Source organism: Perognathus longimembris, chromosome 1, assembly GCF_023159225.1.
Source record: "Perognathus longimembris pacificus isolate PPM17 chromosome 1, ASM2315922v1, whole genome shotgun sequence".
In the NCBI taxonomy this organism is placed as follows: domain Eukaryota; kingdom Metazoa; phylum Chordata; class Mammalia; order Rodentia; family Heteromyidae; genus Perognathus; species Perognathus longimembris.
Genome location: NC_063161.1, coordinates 96,657,524 through 96,678,382, shown reverse-complemented (window position 1 = coordinate 96,678,382; position 20,859 = coordinate 96,657,524). Strand labels below are relative to the sequence as shown.

Here is a 20,859-nt window from a genome sequence, read left to right as displayed (position 1 = left end):
AGTGAATGGCCTTATATATTGTAGATTATTTAAGAGTACCCAATAGTACCCTCCAACCCCATTCTCAATCATGCCAATCAGAAATGACTCCAGACAGGGTCCAAGTGCCCCCAGTACAAAGAAAGACAGAAGCAGCCTGTGGAGAGAGGCTCTTTCACAGCCTGGAGCAGGGGCATCGATGAACCCAGTGTGCAGTGAGTCAGAATCTGCATCTAGTATGGCCCAGTGGCTTGTGTGCACGTCGTGGCTGGAGAGGCGCTGCTCTATCACACCTTTGGCCTCTGTTGGCTGGTCTGGTTCCCAGTCATTACATTGTACAGTGTTTGGCGTGGGGGTGTCCTCATCAACTAGTTGGCCACTGTGGCCACTCCATGAGAAAAAAGTGCAGATGATCAAGAATAAAGCACGGGCTGAGGTGAGACTCAGGAGGGTTTAGTGCTTGCCTGGTGGGGTAGGCTGGGTTCTATCCCGAGCACCAGGAAAAGGAACCAAACCAAAACAAAACAAAGCAACAAACATGGTTGAGAAAAGCTCACAGAAGCTTAGGTCTACTCTGATTTGAAGATAGAAATCATTGGAGCACATTTCCAGTTTCTTCTCTAGTGCTGCTCACACACACACAGGTGGCTATTTAATTTTAAGTGAATTATATTAAAAATGTTCCTTGCTTGGTCTGTAACGTAAGCAGTATTTCAGTGTTAAATGGCCATATGTTGTTAAAAGCTGTGGGATTTGAACTGGGGAGAAGAGGCAGGGGCCTTTCCTGTCTTTTCTCTTGGGCTTTGTGATCACTTGTCAAGAGCTCTACCATGGGAGTCACATCCTCAATCATTTTACTCATAGTTTGTTTCTCAGACAGAGTCTCACATTTTTGTCTGGGGCTAGCCTCAGGAAATCATGGTCTTCTCTCTCCCTCCCTAGTTACTGGGGTCAAAGATGAGTTACCAGGCTGGGAATATGGCCTAGTGGCAAGGGTGCTTGCCTCGTATACATGAAGCCCTGGGTTCAATTCCTCAGCACCAAATATATAGAAAAGACCAGAAGCGGCACTGTGGCTCAAGTGGCAGAGTGCTAGCCTTGAGCAAAAAGAAGCCAGGGACAGTGCTCAGGCCCTGAGTCCAAGGCCGAGGACTGGCAAAAAAAAAAAAAAAAAAAAAAAAAAAAAAGATTAGTTCTACTACAACTGGCTTTTTTCCCAAGTTAGTCTTGAACCATGATCAGGAAGGCATTTATTTATATTATGTCAGAAGGTCTTTGGGTTTACCCATAAAACAGCCAGGCAGTGGGGTTCAGTGTGGCTGTGAACAGAGGCAGCACAAAGGCTAGAAGGAACCAGGGGCTCCCCAAGGAGTCATTCATGACTGTGACATTGAACTTCTCTGAGCCACTGTTTTATCATTGGTGTAAGAATTAATTCTTTTTTGCTTACCCAAAATGGTGTGAGACCACACACATGAACTATAGTATGTAAACAGGTTTTTTACAACTCAGAGAAAGAGTTGTGCTCAAAGACACATCTGTAGGTGTTTGTCTAACTTCATGCTATTGGACATCCCACCAGTAGGGGATATCTTACCAGTAGGGGTCATCCAATAGCAGGAAGTCTATCATAGAGAAAAATCTCTTCCCTGGCTCACCTATTTGAAGCATCTTGAGTGTTTTGGCTATTAGATACTTCTACATATTGTCATATGTGGGTTCTCAAGTAACTCTGGGAATTGAATCTTATTATTGTTTACACTGGGCAGATGAAGATACTGAAAGCCTGAGTGGTTGTGGGTAAATAGTGAAAGATAAAAAACAACAAAAACAAAACAAAAGAACTATGGATAAAGATCTATGCAGAATAAGACATTTTCATGTCAAGTGAGATTCAGACCTAGGATGCTAGTCCTTTCTTCCATCACTGCTTATTCTCATATTTGTGAAAGACGAAAGGATAACCATTGTGTGGGGTATCCCTTCCCTCTGGGCAACACACAGCAGAGGCCTAATAAAGAGGTCAGGGCTGCTGCCAGCTGAACTTATTGTCATACTAACAACCCTCAAGCTGGCACACATTAGAACCACCTGGGAAGATTATGTCAAAGCATCCCAATGGGCTGGTTACCCCACACCAATTAAATCACATTGTTGGAGTTCTTTCCAATGGTGTGCTTAATTAATTAGCCTGCCAATCTTTCCTCTATCCTGTGATTCTGTAATAGAGACATTGAGAATTAGGCAAAACATTTGCTTAGATGAGCAGACAAAACTCTAGAGAACTTTCTAGAACATTGATTCTTGGGGCACACCTCCAGTTATTCTGCTTTTCAAAATTTATTTAGTTAGTTTGTAGTACTGGAATTTCAACCAAAGCCTCCTCCAGATATTCTGAGTGGGTAGCTCTGGGGTAGAGTGTTAATTTCTGAGTTTCTAGCAGACTTGTGGGTACTGCTACTGACCTAGGGCCATACTTTGAATGTCAAGGCCCGCAGGAGCTAGCTATGGGACCATCTTCCTTTCATGGGAGGAAGAATATTTCTAATTTTGCTGTCCATATATTCATTCATAGCCTTAGTAGAAACCACATACTTACAGCAAATTGGTTAGTATTTCAATGATGAATATTAACTTATTTACCTAAGGAATTTTCCATCAAGAAGATTATCACCTAAGAAAACAACAGAAACTGCAAACTCTTATCAGAGTCACTGGCATAAGCAAGTGATAAATAGGAATGTGTCAGGGTACACTATCTTCAATTTGGAGAGAGAAAGAAGGTTCATTGGGATTCTATTAGCAAAGCTGGTCCTTTATATTTTCCTATGCTTCCTTAGTTTTCCTTTTATTTTTAAAAAATTTTGTTCTGGTCCTGGGGCTTGAACTCAAGGCCTGCGTTTGTCGGGACCCCTTTCACCCTCACACATATCGTACCCCGTCCCGCTGGGCGGAAAGCTGGAGTGTAGCCCAATGTGCAAACCTTGGCGGTGTGTAGTCGTGAGATGCCCCCCCCCTTGCACACTTAAAGAACGACACGGGAGTCACGTGGGCATTTCGGGGTAAGCTTCTGGAACTTCCACCAGTTTTACTCAGGGGAGAGGTTTATATAACAGTAATGGCCGCAGGAAGGGGAGGGACCTGGAGTTGCTAGCTCAGATTAGCCTGTCGCTAATCTGTCCATCACAGTGATGTCATGGAGCTTCCCCCGGGGGCGGAGATCACAGCCCACAGAACCGCCTCCTAGGGCCTGGCCCAGTGCCATTTTCACACACACATGGCCAGGCAGAAGGCAGGGCTGGTTTGCTACCTCTTCCAGTTCTGGACCCAGAAGGGGGTAGCCACGCAGCCCCAGGGCGGGAGAAGAGACAGGCCTCTCGGGACTGCCCCTTAAAGGTATAGCCAGAGCCCAACATGCATTCTGTCTTTAAGCTTTTTTTTTTTTGCTGAAGGCTAGTACTCTACCACTTGAGTCACAGTTCCAATTTTAGTTTTTTGGAGGTTAATTGGAGATAAGAGTCTCATGGGCTTTTCTTCTCAGGTTGAACCATGATCCTCAGATTTCAGCTTCCTAAGTAGCTAGGATTACAGGTGTGAGCAGCTGGCATCTGGGTAGTTTTCCTCCTTAAAAGTTATTTTAATTAACCCATATACATTATACATTGATTTGTGTATTTTTGGAGTAATATTTACATAATGTACACAGTATGTAACTTGCACACGGGGTAACTTGCAGATCTCTTGCCTTAGGTATTATTTTAAGGGGGGTGGGAAATAAATATATAGTTAGTTTTTATCAACCATAGTTATCTTACTGTGCTATAGAACATTAGAAATCATTCTCCTATCCAATGCTACACTTGCATCCACTGGCCATATCTTCTGTCTTCCTTTCTCATCTTTCCCAGGGAGCTACTCTCAACTTTCACAAGATCCACATAGTAGCATCCACACAGAAGTGAGAACATGCAGTATTTGTCTTTTTGTGCCTGTCTCCAGTCCCATCCATGTTTGTGCAGGTGACATGACTTCACTCATTTTATTTAGCCATTGCATTGTAGAGACAATATTTTCTTCATCCATACTTCTATGGATGGGTACCTAGGCTAATTCTATATCTTGTCATTGTGACAGAAAATGTGTGAGTACAGATGGTTCTTTGACACACTGATTTCATGGCCTTTTGATTTATGCCTGCGAGTGAGATTGCTGGACCGAATGGTAGACCTATTTCTAGTTTCTTGAGGAACCTCCATATTGTTTTCCACAGTGTACTCTCCCCACCCACCCACACATTGAATGGTGTGTGAGAGTTCTGCTTTGATTCTTTAGCAGGTCTGTTGGCTGTTGCTGAGGCACTGCAATGGCTTATTCATCCCCTTTGCCATTTGTATATCACAAAATCATCTGCTATACAAGTCAATTACAGAAGCACAACCTTGAACAAGAACCATTACAGGATAAGGCAAGAGGAGGACATCAAAGGGATCCACATCGGCAAGGAAGAAATCAAGTTATCCCTATTCGCAGATGACATGATCTTATATCTGAAGGACCCAAAAAACTCAGTACCCAAACTCCTACACCTAATAAACCAATTTGGCAAAGTAGCAGGATACAAAATCAGTCCACAAAAGTCAGCAGCTTTTCTGTACACCAGCAATAGACAAACAGAAAAGGAAATTATGGAAACAATTCCATTTTACAGTAGCCAAAAAAAGAATAAAGCACCTAGGGATCAACTTAACCAAGGACGTGATGGACCTATTCAATGAAAACTACAAAAATCTAATAAGGGAAATCAAAGAAGACACAAGGAGATGGAAAGACCTCTCATGCTCATGGGTAGGCAGAATCAATATAGTGAAAATGGCAGTATTTCCCAAATTGTTATACAAATTCAATGCAATACCTATCAAAATCCCAGTCACATTCTTCACTGAAATAGAGAAACCAATCCACAAATTCAGATGGAACAGCAAAAAAACTAGAATAGCCAAAGCAATTCTAGGCAAAAAAATAATGTAGGAGGTATCACAACACCAGACTTCAAGCTCTACTACAAGGCCATCATAACAAAAGCAGCCTGGTATTGGTATAAAAACAGATAGGAAGACCAATGGATTAGAATTGAAGACCCAGAAATAAAACCGCACTCTTACAGCCAACTGATATTCGATAAAGGAGCTAAAGACATACAATGGAATAAACATAGCCTCTTCAACTACTGGTGCTGGGAGAACTGGGCAGCCATATGCAGAAAACTCAAAGTAGACCCAAGCCTATCACCATGCACCAAGATCAACTCAAACTGGATCAAGGACCTCAATATCAGACCTGAATCCTTGAAACTACTGAAAGACAGAATAGGAAAGATGCTAGAACTTATAGGCACAGGAAGGAACTTCCTGAATAGAGTCCCAGGGGCACAACAAATAGAGGAAAGACTCGACAAATGGGACTACTACAAATTAAAAAGTTTCTGCACAGCTAAGGTCATAGCCACCAAAATAGAAAGACAGCCAACATTATGGGAAAGGATCTTTACCAGCACAGCAACAAACAAAGGCCTGATATCTGTCATCTACAGAGAACTCAAAAAACTAAGCCCCTCCAAGCCCAATAAACCTATTAGGAAATGGGCAAAAGAGCTAAAGAGAGACTTCACAAGAGAAGATATAAAAATGGCAAAGAAACACATGAGGAAATGCAAATAAAAACAACCCTGAGATACCTCCTCACCCCAGTTAGAATGGCCTATACTCTGAACTCAGGCAACAACAAATGCTGGAGGGGGTGCGGGGAAAGAGGAACCCTTCTCCATTTTGGGAGTGCAAATTAGTACAACCACTTTGGAGAACAGTATGGAGGTTTCTCAAAAAGCTCAATATAGACTTACCCTATGACCCAGCCATACCACTCCTAGGCATCTATCCTAAACAGCAAACCCCAAGATATCAAAAAGACATTTGTACTTTCATGCTTATCGCGGCACAATTCACAATAGCCAAAATATGGAAACAACCCAGATGTCCCTCCACAGACGAATGGATCCAAAAAATATGGTACTTATACACAATGGAATACTACATAGCGATTAGGAATGGTGAAATATTGTTATTCGCAGGGAAATGGTCAGAACTCGAACAAATAATGTTGAGTGAGACAAGCCTAGAACACAGAAAACAAAGGGGCATGATCTCTCTGATATATGACTGTTAACAAAGGGAGACAGAGAGACAGTAGAGACCAAGTCTGTGAATACTGTATATGTTCTTGATACATTGTATATTGCATATATGTCTACCTGACCTAGACAAGGGATAGAAAAACAGGTCGTAAGATATCACAAGAAATGTACACACTGCCTTACTATGTAACTGCACCCTTTTTGCACAACACCTTGTAAAAAAATTTATGTTCAATTAATAAAAAAAAAAGAATCATTGCAGGAAGCAGTGATAAAAGGTCAAAGTGAGCTACAAGCTTGAATGCAATTAGGTGAGTGTCAAACAAAAACATAAAGCCAATGACTTTTCAAAAATTGAAAATATGTCACTCCAGAATGGTCATGGGTGACAGTTTTGGGTGAGCTTAGGATGACTATTCTGGTCTGGCTAGAACAGCGACTATTTTAGCACAGAGATTCCTGTATGCTGGGAGCTGTCTTGATCCTGGGTGAGCCTGAGCATTGGGTCACCTTGTCCTTACCTGTGGCTGAGCACTAGAATCTCCTAAAGAGCTCTAGTAGATTTGTGCCAGTGATCTATAGATCCCCAGAGATTCTGGATTGATTAGCCCTTGACATTGCAGTGTTTAAAAACTATCAAGTGTTTAAGAATTGCCAAGAGGAAATGTATTCTTTGCTTGACTTATATAACAGAAACCCTTCTGTTTACTAAAGATGTTTTTAAAAAACTGTCCAGATAATTATAATGGTAAGACAAGATGCAGAATCTCTAGTGTAGATAATGTCTACTGATTGAGTTGCTTACTCTTTGAATTGTTCATTCATTCCTCTATTTGTGTATTCAAAAGTATTGATGCCTTCATATTCAACACCTACTCTATTACAATGAGGACCAAGATAAATAAGACAGAGTCCTATGTCTTGGGAGCTTATAGCCCAGAGAGGGAGAGAATGCCCCTTCTCTAATTCAAAATATCAATGCATGCAATGATTCACTTACCTGGTCAGCAGGTATACACATGTATATACACATGTGCACACAGATGTATATATACATATGTATGTAATATATACACATACATATATGTTGTATATTGTATATTGTATGAAGATATATTATATATCTCCAATACATACAAGTGTATGTACATACATATATGTGTATATATGCATATTTATGTATACAAAGGTAGATAGATATATAGATAGCTACCTATCTTCTATTCCAAAAACTGCTTGGTGATTGTGTGTCTGATTTCAAGCCAGATAGTGTTTAGCAATCTCTTCCCAGAGCTTATATTCAATTTGTGGTGTGTCAAAGCTCAGAAAATCAGCAAAGAAACCAAGAACTCTTCAACGAAGGTGCAGTGGTTCTCCCAGGGTAGTTGGGACCCATGTCTACTAACAAGAAGGCAATGGAGCAGCACTGTGGTCCCATCCAATCTTGTATGTTTTCATGACCATGTTAGGATCTACCCATGGGCCAGGCTGCCCCTTAAAACAAGGGCTGTAAATGGAGTCTTTGGACAGACTCAAAGACACAAGCATGTGAGTTCTTTGGAATATGTGGTTGACTTTCATATGGGAGACAGAGTTGCAAAGGCCATGAGGTTTTTAAAGGGGTCTGGACACAATGTGGATCTTGCTTCTTAAGTTGGTCCCTAGTCTAGAGTGAATGTGAGGACCTAGCACCTTGGGAAAGAAGGTTCTTCTAAGGACTCATATCAGAGTGGTAATGAGATCAACAATGTTAGTGCCTGCCTAATAGGAGCATTTGAACTGAGAACTGAAACAGTTAAAACTAACAAGAGGGCTGGGGATATAGCCTAGTGGCAAGAGTGCCTGCCTCGGATACACGAGGCCCTAGGTTCGATTCCCCAGCACCACATATACAGAAAACGGCCAGAAGCGGCGCTGTGGCTCAAGTGGCAGAGTGCTAGCCTTGAGTGGGAAGAAGCCAGGGACAGTGCTCAGGCCCTGAGTCCAAGGCCCAGGACTGGCCAAAAAAACAAAACAAAACAAAACAAAAAAACAACTAACAAGAACATCTAGGCACTAGTGGCTCTCACCTGTAATCCTAGCTACTCAGGAGCTTTAGATCTGAAGATTGCATTTTGAAGCCAGCCTAGGCAGGAAAATTTGTGAGTCCCTTATCTCCAATAAACTACTCCAGAAAGCAAGCAGTAGAGTGCTAGCCTTGAGCAAAACAAGCTCAGGGACAGTACTCAGGCCTTCAGTTCAAGCCCCAGGACTGGCAAAGAAAACAACAACAAAATCACCTACATGAAGAATTGGAGGAAAAATAGCCCACAAAGTATAAAGACCAAGTGTGCATACTCTAATGTAAGAATAAACACAGTTAAATTAAAAACAAAAACATAGTTTTGTTATTTTGTCTTAATGTAGTAGGTTAGGAAAGATCTTAGAGAACATAAATAATGTGTTTTTGGTTTTGGTTTTCAGTTGTGGGGCTGGAACTCAGGGCCTGGGCGCTGTCCCTGAGAGCTTTTGCTCAAGGCTAGTGCTCTACCACTTAAAGCCACAGTCTATGTCATGTTTTTGAGTGGTTGATTGGAGGCCAGCATCTCCTGGGGACTTTTCTATCTGCTCTGGCTGGGAACCACCATTCTGGGATTTCAGCCTTCCAAGTAGCTAGGATTACATATGTGAGCCAACGGCGCCCGGTATATCTAAAGTTTTGAAGAATTGATTTCTTGGAGGAAAAGATAATGGAAGGAATTCTTTCAAAGGTAACAGTGTAGGTAGACTGGGGATGTGAAATGCTGATGAATATTTGGGAGAGTCACGACAAGGCGCTTGGGTCTGTATGTTTGGACATAGAAACAGAAAAACAGGGGGGGTCTTGTAAATGATTGTGCAAGTTTCCCCTTTATCCTGAAGATATGTGGTGGCCACATATGCGGTCTGAGAAACAGTGCAGTCCAATTTGTGTCTTAGGAAACATATTATGTTGTAGTGTTGAGGATTAAAGACTGGAGGAAAAAAGAAGATACGAAATTTTACCATGTACTGGGGAAGGGAATGATAAATATGTGCCAGAATAGCTGGGGTGGAGGGATATCTAGATCACAAAACTGACAACCTTGAGTAATAGATATTGATTGGGGATCAAGGGAGAGAGAGGAGTCAAAGTAATCTCTTAAGTTACTAGTTTGGGATCTGGACATATCATAACCAACTGAAAGAGGACAAAGGATGAATAATGGAATATTATCAATGCCTGAAAGGTTTGAGACTAAGTAGACAGGGACCACAAATATAGTGTGTGTGTGTGTGTGTGTGTGTGTGTGTGTGTGTGTGTGAGAGAGAGAGAGAGAGAGAGAGAGAGAGAGAGAGAGAAGAATGAATCTTCTAGTGGCCTCAAACTATGGCAAAGAGATTTTTTCAAGGAAGAAGTGGTCAGTAAAGCTCAAGCCTATGGTGCCTAATATACGAATGAAGCTTTGTCAGAGCTATGAAGGTCGAGGAGGAGCAGAGCATGTGGGGGGCCTTGGTACTATGTGGGACTTCAGGTATAAACTGGGGGCTCTAGATGATGTCCCCCAAAAACAAGGGTGAGCCACCATATCCAATGCTCATCTGTTCCTCAGAAATTGTGCAAAGAGTATTTTTCTTGTTAAGTATACTCATTTGGTCTTTTGTTATGTTCCTTAAAATCTCTGTATGCAGTCTATGCTAATCCTTTTTTTATTTATCATTTAATGAGTTGGGTTATAATGGGCCCAGGGTGGCATTCCAAGCTAGTTATTACTCACAACTGGAAGGCTTTTTTCTAAGCTATTACAATATGAAACTCCCTCCTGTAAGCCTAACTTATCTGCATAATCCTGTTCACAACCAACTTCCTCTATTTCTATGCCCTGGGGTAGGGTCAGGAGGGAACTCCTGCTACCTTACAGTTCACCCTTGTTCTAGCACATGCTGTTCCTTTCCTGTTCACAACCAACTTCCTCTATTTCTATGCCCTGGGGTAGGGTCAGGAGGGAACTCCTGCTACCTTACAGTTCATCCTTGTTCTAGCACATGCTGTTCCAGTGAAAGGAGAGAATGGTGCATTTCAGGACATTCTTCATGTGCAGGAGTGATGATTTATTTGTATTGGTTCTGGGATGTATTGGGTTGCTGGGATGTCTTTCTTTAGCCTTTGCCTCTTCCTCCCACATAGTTCCTTCATAGTAATACTTCCCCACATATTTCCTACTTGTACCAAAAAGAAAAGAAGTTTGTTTTCCCCCCCCTACTCTTTTCTTTGTTAACTTCTGAAGCTTTCCAGTGAAAGAGAGAAATGAACCGTTTTGTGTATATTGGAAAGCTTGGAGAGTTGTGTGGGCAGGAGAATGTTTTGGCCAGTCACTTTGCATGGATAATATTCCTGTAATTGAAATATGGAGGATGGATAGTGATGTGTGGCGTGCAGGGTGCGGGGGGCGGGGGGCAGGAAGGTCTCTTACAAGACCACTGCAATCCATCAAATAAATTCCCCAAAGTCCAATGGTTCCAGACCTGTCAAGAAAAAATAGATATGATGATAGATTTTTATGGAGGAAGAAAACGCTGCTCAGAATTAATATATTCTTTTGGATAAAGGGAGGGAGAATTTGATGGAGGGTGTGATTCTGGATAACTGGAAGGATGGTGGTTCTCTGAGCAGAGATGAGGAAATCAAGTAGGAACCAGTTCTTGGAGGAAATGCTACTTATTTTTAATTATTTCATTTTTTGAGACAATTAATTTGATTGACTTTGAGGTGCTTCTTTGTCCCCACACACAATCAGGGAAGAGGGACAGAGCGGGAGGCAGGTTTGGCTGCACATTTTGAGGTTAGGCATTTAGATGTGGTTTTATAAGTTTGGCAGAATGCCAAGAACAGCAATAAAAGAGATTGTTGAAGGAGATGAAGATCACTAAGGAATAATACTTAATGTCTCTAACATCAAGAAATGGTAAAAGGAAATGTATTTACTGCCATACTGTGAGGGCCAATTATGTGATGGCATTTTACAAGTATGATCACATTTGTACTACAAACAACTTTCCCCTACTTTGTGAGTCAGAACACAAACTCAGAATACTGGACTAACTGAAGAAGCAGGATCTAAACTGAGGTCCCACTGTGCGACGGTGGCTTACACTTTTAATCCTAGCTACTTGGGAGGCTGAGATAGGAGGATCACAGTTCAAAGCCAGCCCAAGCAGAAAAGTCCCTGTGAGACTCTTATTTCCAATTAACCATTCAAAGAAATGGAAATGGTGCTGTGGCTCAAAGTGGCAGAGAGCTATGCTTGAGCAAAAGAGCTTAGAGACAGTGCCCAGGCCCAGAGTTCAAGCCCTACAACCGACAAAGACACCTTACCTATATGAAGATCACTGAGTTGGGAGGAGCCTAGCTGAAGGGCATGGACATGTGACTGGGGTTGCTAGGATACACCTTCATTTACCCAGAGTAGTGATGCTGCCTAACAGGGGCCTCCCTTAGGAATCTGGCTGTGACATGGAGAAAACCCAAATTAAAGGCTGGAAACACACTCAAAAAGGTAGATGAGCTCTGTGGATAATTCATTCTTTACTCCCTTATCATTCTCTGAATGATAACTCTCTCTTCTTTTGGTGAAAATAACTTCAAATGAATCCTATGAGAAATTTGAAAGGAATCAGGAAAAATTGAATTAACTTCAGCTGAAGAAATTGCTATTTGGCTTGTAAGAAACCGATAAAACAGACAGCTGAATGAATGAAGCCATTTACTGGAAGATGAACATGTCTTTCTTGGTTTATCTTCAGTAGTTAAGGAAGACAATAATAATAATATTTCCTTCATGCCCAGCTTGTGCCTGGTGCCATTTCTATGTTTTCATTGACTGAATTCTCACAGCAACCAGAAGGTGCCATTATAGTAAACCCATTTTGCAGATGAGGAACCTGCAGCACAAAAATTTGCTCAAGTTGAAGTAGCCAGGAAATGTCAGACTGAAATTCAAACCTGAACATGTGGAATATTCTTCCTCTCCCTTCTTCCTCCCTTCTTCCTCCCTCCTCCCTCCCTCCCTCTCTCCCTTCCTCCCTCCCTTCCTTCCTTAATTTTTTTTAGATACAGCAGACTGGCGTTAAACTCAAAATTTTCCAGTCTCAGTCTCCCAAGTACTGAGATTTTAGTCATGTGCCATAATACCTGGTTTCATAGCTAAAATTCTTGGTATTTTCATTTTGTTACCTCTGCAGTTGGGACAGGAAATAGATGAAGATTTTAGGGAAGCGACATGGATTCCCAGTTGACTTCATTTACTCATAAATTTTACTGAATTCCAATTCTCTGATAGATTTTATTTTAGGCACTGGGGAAATGAGGCTAAATGGAGCTCTACACTCAAAGGAGAGAAAAAAAAAAACCAATGTAGACAAATCCATTTATTATCTATCTATCTATCTATCTATCTATCTATCTATCTATCTATCTATCATCTACCTGTCTATTCATCTATCCTTATCCATTTAATTTCTATTAGTGAGTTTTGATTTGGGGTAGAGTTCTTGGAAAACCTACTGAATGTCCTCTCACAGATTCTGAAATGGCTCAAATGGACTCAGCAGTCATTTCCTATGGAATAACAAATACTGCTTATAAATTGATTCCCATCCATTTATTTCAAATTTCCCCATTCATTTCCATCATTTCATCTCAGTGTCATTCCTCTCTGATGATCATAAATATGGTTCTCCATTTTACACAATCAGATATAAAAACAAAAACTTTCTAAACAGTAATTTAGATAACATTTATAGAAGTATCATCTTTTATCAAAGTGTTTATCATTCCTTTCTTAATTAGGAATTTGTATATGCATATAAAATATGATGGATGCCAAACAAAATAGTTTGGAAATATTTTGGAAGGTAGTGATTGGAAAACGTGATGTATGCCTGTGTGGACAAACTAAACCTATTTGGACTTTGTTATATACTTTTTATTTTAAATTTATGATTTTCAATATTAATCACTTTTTTTTTTTGCCTCTCCTGGGGCTAAACTCTAGGCCTGGGCAATGTCCACTGCTCCTGGGCTCTTTTTTCTCAAGGCTAGTGCTCTACTACTTGATCCACAGCTCTACGTCCAGTTTTTTTTTTTTCTCTGTGGCTAATTGGAGTTAAGAGTCTCAGACTTTCTTTCCTGAGCTGCCTTCAATCTGTGTTCCTCAGATCTCAGCTTCCTGAGTAGCTAGGAATACAGGTGTGAGCCACTGGCACCCAGCTTAATTACATTTTTAAAATGTATATTCTCTCCAATTTCAAATTTCTCTGAGAAAGCAATGAGCGTATTACTTATTTAGAAATTCTCTGGGCTATTTTTTAGGATATAATAGGCTTAGATTGTAAAGGCATTGTGAACCACAGCAGGGCATTTCAAATGTTGCCTTCACAATCATTTCCCCTGAGCCCAACAGTTCCTTTCATTTGAGCCTCTGTAGTATTTTGTTTACCCTTTTCTGGTCTGTATTCTAGAATAGTTTAAGACTGTCTTAGAGATCAATGTTGAATGCATTGTGTAACATAATGCCTTGTACACAATAGGTACTCCAGGAATTGAGACCACCATCTCTGATTGAGGGCTGATGCATCCTGGCCTCTTTGGGAATATGAACCACATTCCAGCCAGGTGAAAGCTGCTTGGCCCAATTCTGATCCACATCAAGTGGTAAGGGATAGCAGGTAGCAGTAATTGCACATATGGGTTGTAACAACTTCTTGAAGTCAAAGACAGAGAACATTAAGGTTACATGTTATCTGTGTGGACTTGGGGGAAGTTACTTAACCTCCCTAAGACTTCATTTAAAAAATCATATATAAAATCAATACTATCTGTCTGAAAAGATGGCCTTGCAGATTCAATCGAATTATCAATTAGAAAAGATGTTTGTTAACAAATTATGTAAATATTTTAAGCGTTGTACATATTCTTCTTCTTTTTTTAAACCAATCCTGGTGCTAGAACTCACTGTATGAGCACTCTCCCTGAGCTTTTTTGCTCAATGCTAGTGTGTATATGTGTGTGTGTGTGTGTGTGTGCATGCGTGTGTTTAGTGGATTTTCCTGTCCAAGTTTGCTTCCATCCGTGATCCTCAGATTTTAACCCCTTGAGTAGCTAGGATTACAGGCATGAGCCACCGGTGCCTGGCTTATCTTACACATTCTGAACAATAAATTCTACCAGGTTAGTAATAACTGAATACATTTAACGGGTGAATATTGCCATTCCCAGGCATACTATTCCTGAATAGAGAATAATTATCAGATGGCAATAAAGTTTTCAATGTGGTCATTATAAATTAGTTGTTAGTGAATTTTCATAAAATAATGCTTACTATTCAGTTAATCTTAGAATTAAGGACAGATTCTAAATTCTTCAGAGCTATACATGTTAGAATTGGCAGTGGTTATGGAAAACAGTTCTCTGACAGAGGTTTAGTTGTCAGTTAAATGCTGTCTTCTAGTGAGATTTTTTTTCTGACTCTTCAGATACCTACAAGCTGAAGCTTGAAGATTTATACAAGGTGTGTGTGTAAGAGCTTGAATTTAGATACAGATTCTGTGTTTCGATTCTAAGAATGTGATTGCACTATTTAAACTAGTCAAGTTATGGAAATAGCACAGATGAGCTTCAGCAGATGAATGTATCAAGAAAATGTGGAATATATACGATGGATTTTTTTTTTTGGTTTATCCATCAGCAAAGAATAATATGATGTCATTTGCAGGGAAATGAATGAACATGGGAAATATTATTTTGAGTAAAGTAAATCAAGTTCAGAATGACAAAAGGGGCATGTTTCCTTTCAATATGTAGACATTAGAACTAAAATAGATATTTATGAAAAAATATACAGGGGCAAATGCCTAAAAAAGGATGATGTATGTAGAGGTGAATATGCATGGCATAAGCTCTTTGAACAATTAACAGACACTTGAACAAAATTATTGTTAGAAAACTGAAATGTCTTTTCTGAATGAAGTGTGGTGGACAAATGGGGAGAGAAATGGTGGGAATATACAGCCAAACTATTCAATGTACCTATGTGAAAATGGAAGTAGAAAAGTTGACATTGTTAAAGATACACATGAATAGACATGTTAAATCAAAACCCCTTGTACAACTATTTGAAGGTAGCAGTTAAAGATTACAAACCCCCAGAATTTCATTGCTTTAATTTAAATGGATTAGGTGTGAATTTATGCTGTATAGCCCCCGGGGGCCATGGATAATGGGGAGTCTCAATTTGAGCTATTACCACCACAGTTAGGAAGGTGTCCCAGGCACCTTTCGTTGGGTTTCCTAGTGAAACAGAACATGGCTTGGTTGCTTCCTGGTGCCACCCCCATGCAAGCAGTTGATGGAACTGTGGCAGCTCTGGTGGCCCATCACCTGTCCTGACGGTTCAGGGCTGACAAAGGATCATGGGAGATTATTTCTTTTTATTTATTGGGTCTGCTTTTTCTGTGCAAGCTCTTCTCACCATAAAGAAGCCTTTTCAAGTTTCATCTTCAGACCTAGGATATTCTGTTCATGGGCCAAAGATATAGAAAAACCTCACAAAGTCAGGTACTTCAATATGGACCATTGTCTCCCTCGTGGGCTTTCCCAAGAGTTTCTACAGTAAATGTCAACATGATTTCCTTTGCCCTAACAACATAGGCACACAGAGAGGATCAAGGAAATTATATCACTACCCTACCACATACCCTACCATTTCCTGCTTTTTGCCAGCTTACCTAAATGGATATGTTCTCTCTCATGCCCTTTCTGCACTCAAACACTTCATGAACCTCCTATTTGCTAACAAATGGCTGTATAAAAGTGTTCCTGTTTTAGAGACAATATGCAAAGTCAAGGAACATATAATTAATGTAAGACTGACAGTTTAAAAGGGAAAAAAAAAAACCCTATTCTAGAGGGTTGCTTCTTTGTGATATGACAAAAAGGAATCATTTATAGAGCTGGGAAAGGAAGATATATACATCTTCCAAATTGTTATTTTACAGCCAGATTCTACAGAAACCAGTGCTGTGGAGGGCTGAGAATATTATTTTTTTCTGAATTAATGCATTGATTGTTTCCTACAGTTAGTCGTCCCTTTTTCTTTTTATTTATTTCTTCGAGTACTAGGCAATCCAAGGACCATACATACTTTGTTTTTTACTGAAACTATTTGTTCCTCTGAGGTTAATTAAAACCACACATCTTCGTGCTTTAGCCTTCTTTTCCCAGAGGCAACCACTGTACTCTTGTGGCTGGGAGCTGGTCTTGAAGATGTTGACCAAGGAATGACAGCACAAGATTCCCAATCTTGGGATCCTGTGTGGAATCCAGGCTGGAGGCAGCAGACAATGCAGCCCAAATGACATTGTTTCATTTCCAGGCCTTGCTATAGCAAGGCCTGCTGGCTAAGCATCGGACAGAACTGCCTGTTGAGTTGGTCCTTCCTTCTTCATCATCCAGGGGCTTTCTGACATTACTCTCCTGTTTGCAGTTTCTGTTCTTGTACTCTATGTTTTCTGTTTGTTTTAATATACCTTGCACTTTGGTGGAGAACATCCTCCAGTAATTTTGAAGAAATTACTCTCATAATACTATTTTTTGATGCTTCATGTCTAATATTCTTTCTCTGCCTACAAGTGGATGATAGACAAAATGTAGGAGTCTAGAATAGAAATAAATTTTCTTCAGAATTTTTAAGACACTGCAAAATTGATCAATATATTTCTGTATTGTTTGGAAGTCTAAAGCATGTTAGCTGATGGTCTTTTGAAAATGACCTGTTTTATTTTTCTCTTTGAAATCACTTCTTTGTTTTTCTCTTGCCTCTCTCTCTCTCTCTCTCTCTCTACCTACTGAAACAGGTTCTTCTAATATCTTCCTCTGAAGAATAAAGAATCAGTATGCTGATGACTAGGATCCTATATAATTTATCATGTCCCAGTGTGTGTGCATTATATATATGTATGTATATATAATTTATTAGTCATTCAGTGTATGCACTTGTAGATTTCTGGGTGCATTCTAGTTACCACAAATGAGGGAAACCCTGCATCTAGTAATTAACATACAAGTAATTAACATAGAGGCCAAAGGAGGCTATACATAGGATTGGTGGACAAAGGTTCAATAGCTATGTGCAAATGATCATATAAAATAATATTCTATGAAATGAACTCAAAGAAAAAGAAACAATAGACACTGTTTAGTTGCCATTGTTGCTGGTTTTTTTTTTCTTTTCCTTTGTCTGTTTGTTTGTGTTTGTGAGGGCAAGGGAGGGCATATAAAAGGTTGAACAAGGATGAACAAATACAGCAGTGATATTCACTAGACACTGTGTGGAACATAATTTGGATAGCTTGTGGTTGGGGATAGGAAGGAAAGACTGGGAGAGAGTGATGAAAGGGGAGACATGGTTCAAAAATTATACTAATCACTCATTACCTGATTCATGTAACTAACCCCTCTGTATATCTACAATAACAATTTTAAAAAAGGAGAAAAAGAAAAACAAAGACGTGTGAACAGAGCAAAAAAGAATAGTCAGCTGAGACTCAAATGGGGGGAAGAGAGGAGTGATTTCACATCCAACAATAACTAATTTATTAAGTTTTCTTCCTCACCTCCCTTTCAGAGTTGTAGCTTAGGCCTCACTAGTTCCTCCTATACTAATATATCAACTGTGGCTTCTTCATCAGGAAAACATCTTTTCTTCTGGTTTGAAGAAGGTTTTGAGGAGTGTGAAAGAAGAAATGAACTGTAGCTTCTTCTTAAAGATTTAATAAGTTTTCTAGGGGCTGGGAATATGGCCTAGTGGTAAAGTGCTCGCCTCGTATACATGAAGCCCTGGGTTCGACTCCTCAGCACCACATATATAGATAAAAGCCAGAAGTGGCGCTGTGGCTCAAGTAGAGTGCTAGCCTTGAGCAAAAGGAAGCCAGGGACAGTGCTCAGGCCCTGAGTCCAAGCCCCAGGACCGGCAACAAAAACAAAACAAATAAACAAATTTTCTATACTCTTCCTTCAATTTCCCTTTTTGAGTTTCTGGATGCTTACATTTGTGGGCCTTTGGGGCACTTTGAAGTATAAGCCAACTTGATATCAACTTAGTATGCAGCTCCTTTTTTTTTCTTGCTACATTTCCTTCTTTCCTTTGCTTCTCATCCATGGCATAGATGGTTCTGCTCGAATCCCGCTGGGTGCAGAGCGAGCTCAAAGCTTCCAGTACTGCACCAAGGAGACTGAGCTTTCAGTTTGCAAGAAGAGAAATAAGTGTAGTGAACAAAAAATATTGCTTCTGCTCTAATGCTTTTAAGTAACTCTTGTTTTAAGGAGGTTCAGAGGAGTTCAATGGGCCATATTTATCTGGCAGTCTATACTTTGTCATGTAATAAGAAAAGTTTATGCATAATCAATTGTCCAAAACATGTAAAAAAGGGGGGGGGCAGTCATTAATATCCAGTCCTTAGAATGCAGAGCAAGTATTCAAGGCTCAGACTGCCAGTGAACTTGGTTAAGAACCTCATTTTTCAGTATCTCACTTCTCTCAAGTCTCAGAAGGATGGTACTATGATAGTAGTTGCTCCAGTGTGGTACTATGAGGATTAGTTAGTATTCATAAACACAGTTCTAGATTTCCTATTGGTTTTCTTTTCTCTTTTGGTGCCAGTCCAGAGGCTGGAACTCAGGGCATGGGCACTGTTCCTGAGGGTTTTTTGTTTGTTTGTTTGTTTATTTTGGTAGGTTCTTGGGGCTTGAACTCAGGGCCTGGGAGCTGTCCCTGAGCTCTTTCACACAAGGCTAGTGCCACAGTTTCACTTCTGGTTTTCTGGTAGTTTACTGGAGATAAGAGTCTCACTGACTTTCCTGCCCAGACTGGCTTTGAACCATGATTCTCAGATCTCAACCTCCTGAGTAGCTAGCATTACAGGTGTGAGCCAATGGTGACTAGTTCCTTGAGATTTGTTTTGATCAAGGCTAGCACTCTACTACTTGAGTCACAGCTTCACTTCTGGCTTTTTTGATAGTTAACTGGGGATAACTGTCTCAATGGCTTTTCTGTTTGGGATGGCTTTGAACTACAACCATCAGATCTTAGCCCCCTTGAATTACTAGGATTACAGCCATGAGCCACTAGTTCCTGGCTAGATTACTACTGTTATATGGTAGCTTTACTATTGTCAGGGCCATTATTTTTTAAATTAATAGAAGGCCCTTATTTCAGAATTGTGCTGTTGACGCCAATCAATGCAATTAAGTGATTGAGAAATGGCAGTGATTGATTAATGAATGATGCTGATTCATTGCTCTCAAGCAAATCAAGATAAAAACAAAAGCCCAGTTCCATAGTACAGCTGGGCAGTCAGCAGTGATGAAAATATTCCACAACAGCTGAGCACAGCTCAGAAATGCTGGGTTTGCAATGAGCTTAGTGTGCAGATCCCCAAGTACACTCAGAGCTCTGCTTTGTGTCCAGCCTGAGGCATGGGCCAGTCAGAAGTGAAAGGATTCTTAGCTTCTATGGAACTAGGGGCAGCGAGGACCACATCAATCATCAGAATGGGCCACATGCTCCAGGAAAAGAATAATAGGTCTAGGTGTCTATTGATCTTTATTCGAGTTCTGCTTTGAAATGGAAGGCTTTTCAGCTTCCTAGATCTTTATGGCTCAACCCTACTGAGAGATAGTTTATGGCTAGAACATTGAATATCTGCAACCACCTGTCTAAAATTACAGATATTGGCCCTGGTGTTCATGGTCCTTAAAAACACACCGATTTCTGTCACTGGTTGTGGTCCTGGAGCAGAACATGCTGGTGCTGTACTTTCATCCTCTGAGGGACAGGCTGAGTTTAACCCCCACCCCCCATGTGAAATGGTTCAAGCTCTTTCTCTCCCCCTCTCTCCCTCCCTCCCTCCCTCCCTCCCTCCCTCCCTCCCTCCCTCCCTCCCTCCCTCCCTCCCTCCTCTCTCTTTTTCTCTGTCTCTCTCTCCTGTGAATTAATGCCCAAATCTGCTTAGAAAGGAACTGTCTTTGTTTTCCAAAGTGCCTTGTAAAGCTACTTGGGGCTGGAGAAAGGGAGTTGACCATCAAGGGTAGAGGCTTAGAACATCATCAAACACCTAAGACCTGCTCAGTTTGAAAGGAGGAGTGGGTTGCATTCTTAAAGGGAAGCATGAGAAAGAAGCAAATGAGAGAAAGCATGGTAGAGCTGGGAGTCTCTCTGTGATGCGATACTGGTAAGTGATGGGTGGAAGACACAGGGCGAATTACTTGTGTGAACAAGAAAGGGATATCAGTGATAGGGAGTTAGAAGTTGTTTGTATTGCTAAATTATTATTAAATACTCCTCTCCTAGCCTTGTTTATGTTTTTAGAAAAGTCTACAGCTTATTCGACACCAAATTGTTGGGGATTCAGTTTCGGCCTTAAAGGGGGAAAGGCACAGAGCTCCCAAGACGCTGCCCTTCCCCCCCAGCTCTGGGGTAGTGTGGGAGGAAGTCCCTCCCACCTTCTGGCCTCAACCGGAAAAGAAAGCCTCCCTGGGAGGCAAACACGTGCGTGCTACCATGATGGGGTTGTCCCGCCCACAAAGGAAGTTTTGTGATATCACTTGATGGACATGGTCCTTAGCCTATGACTAG

At 40.7% G+C, this 20,859-nt stretch overlaps 1 protein-coding gene across 23 annotated transcripts in view; it reads right to left on the bottom strand.

The window, feature by feature from the left end:
• The window catches only part of Trpm3 (transient receptor potential cation channel subfamily M member 3), a 298,633-nt gene that overhangs the window by 99,546 nt on the left and 178,228 nt on the right, over nucleotides 1–20,859 (bottom strand). The window lies entirely within an intron of this gene.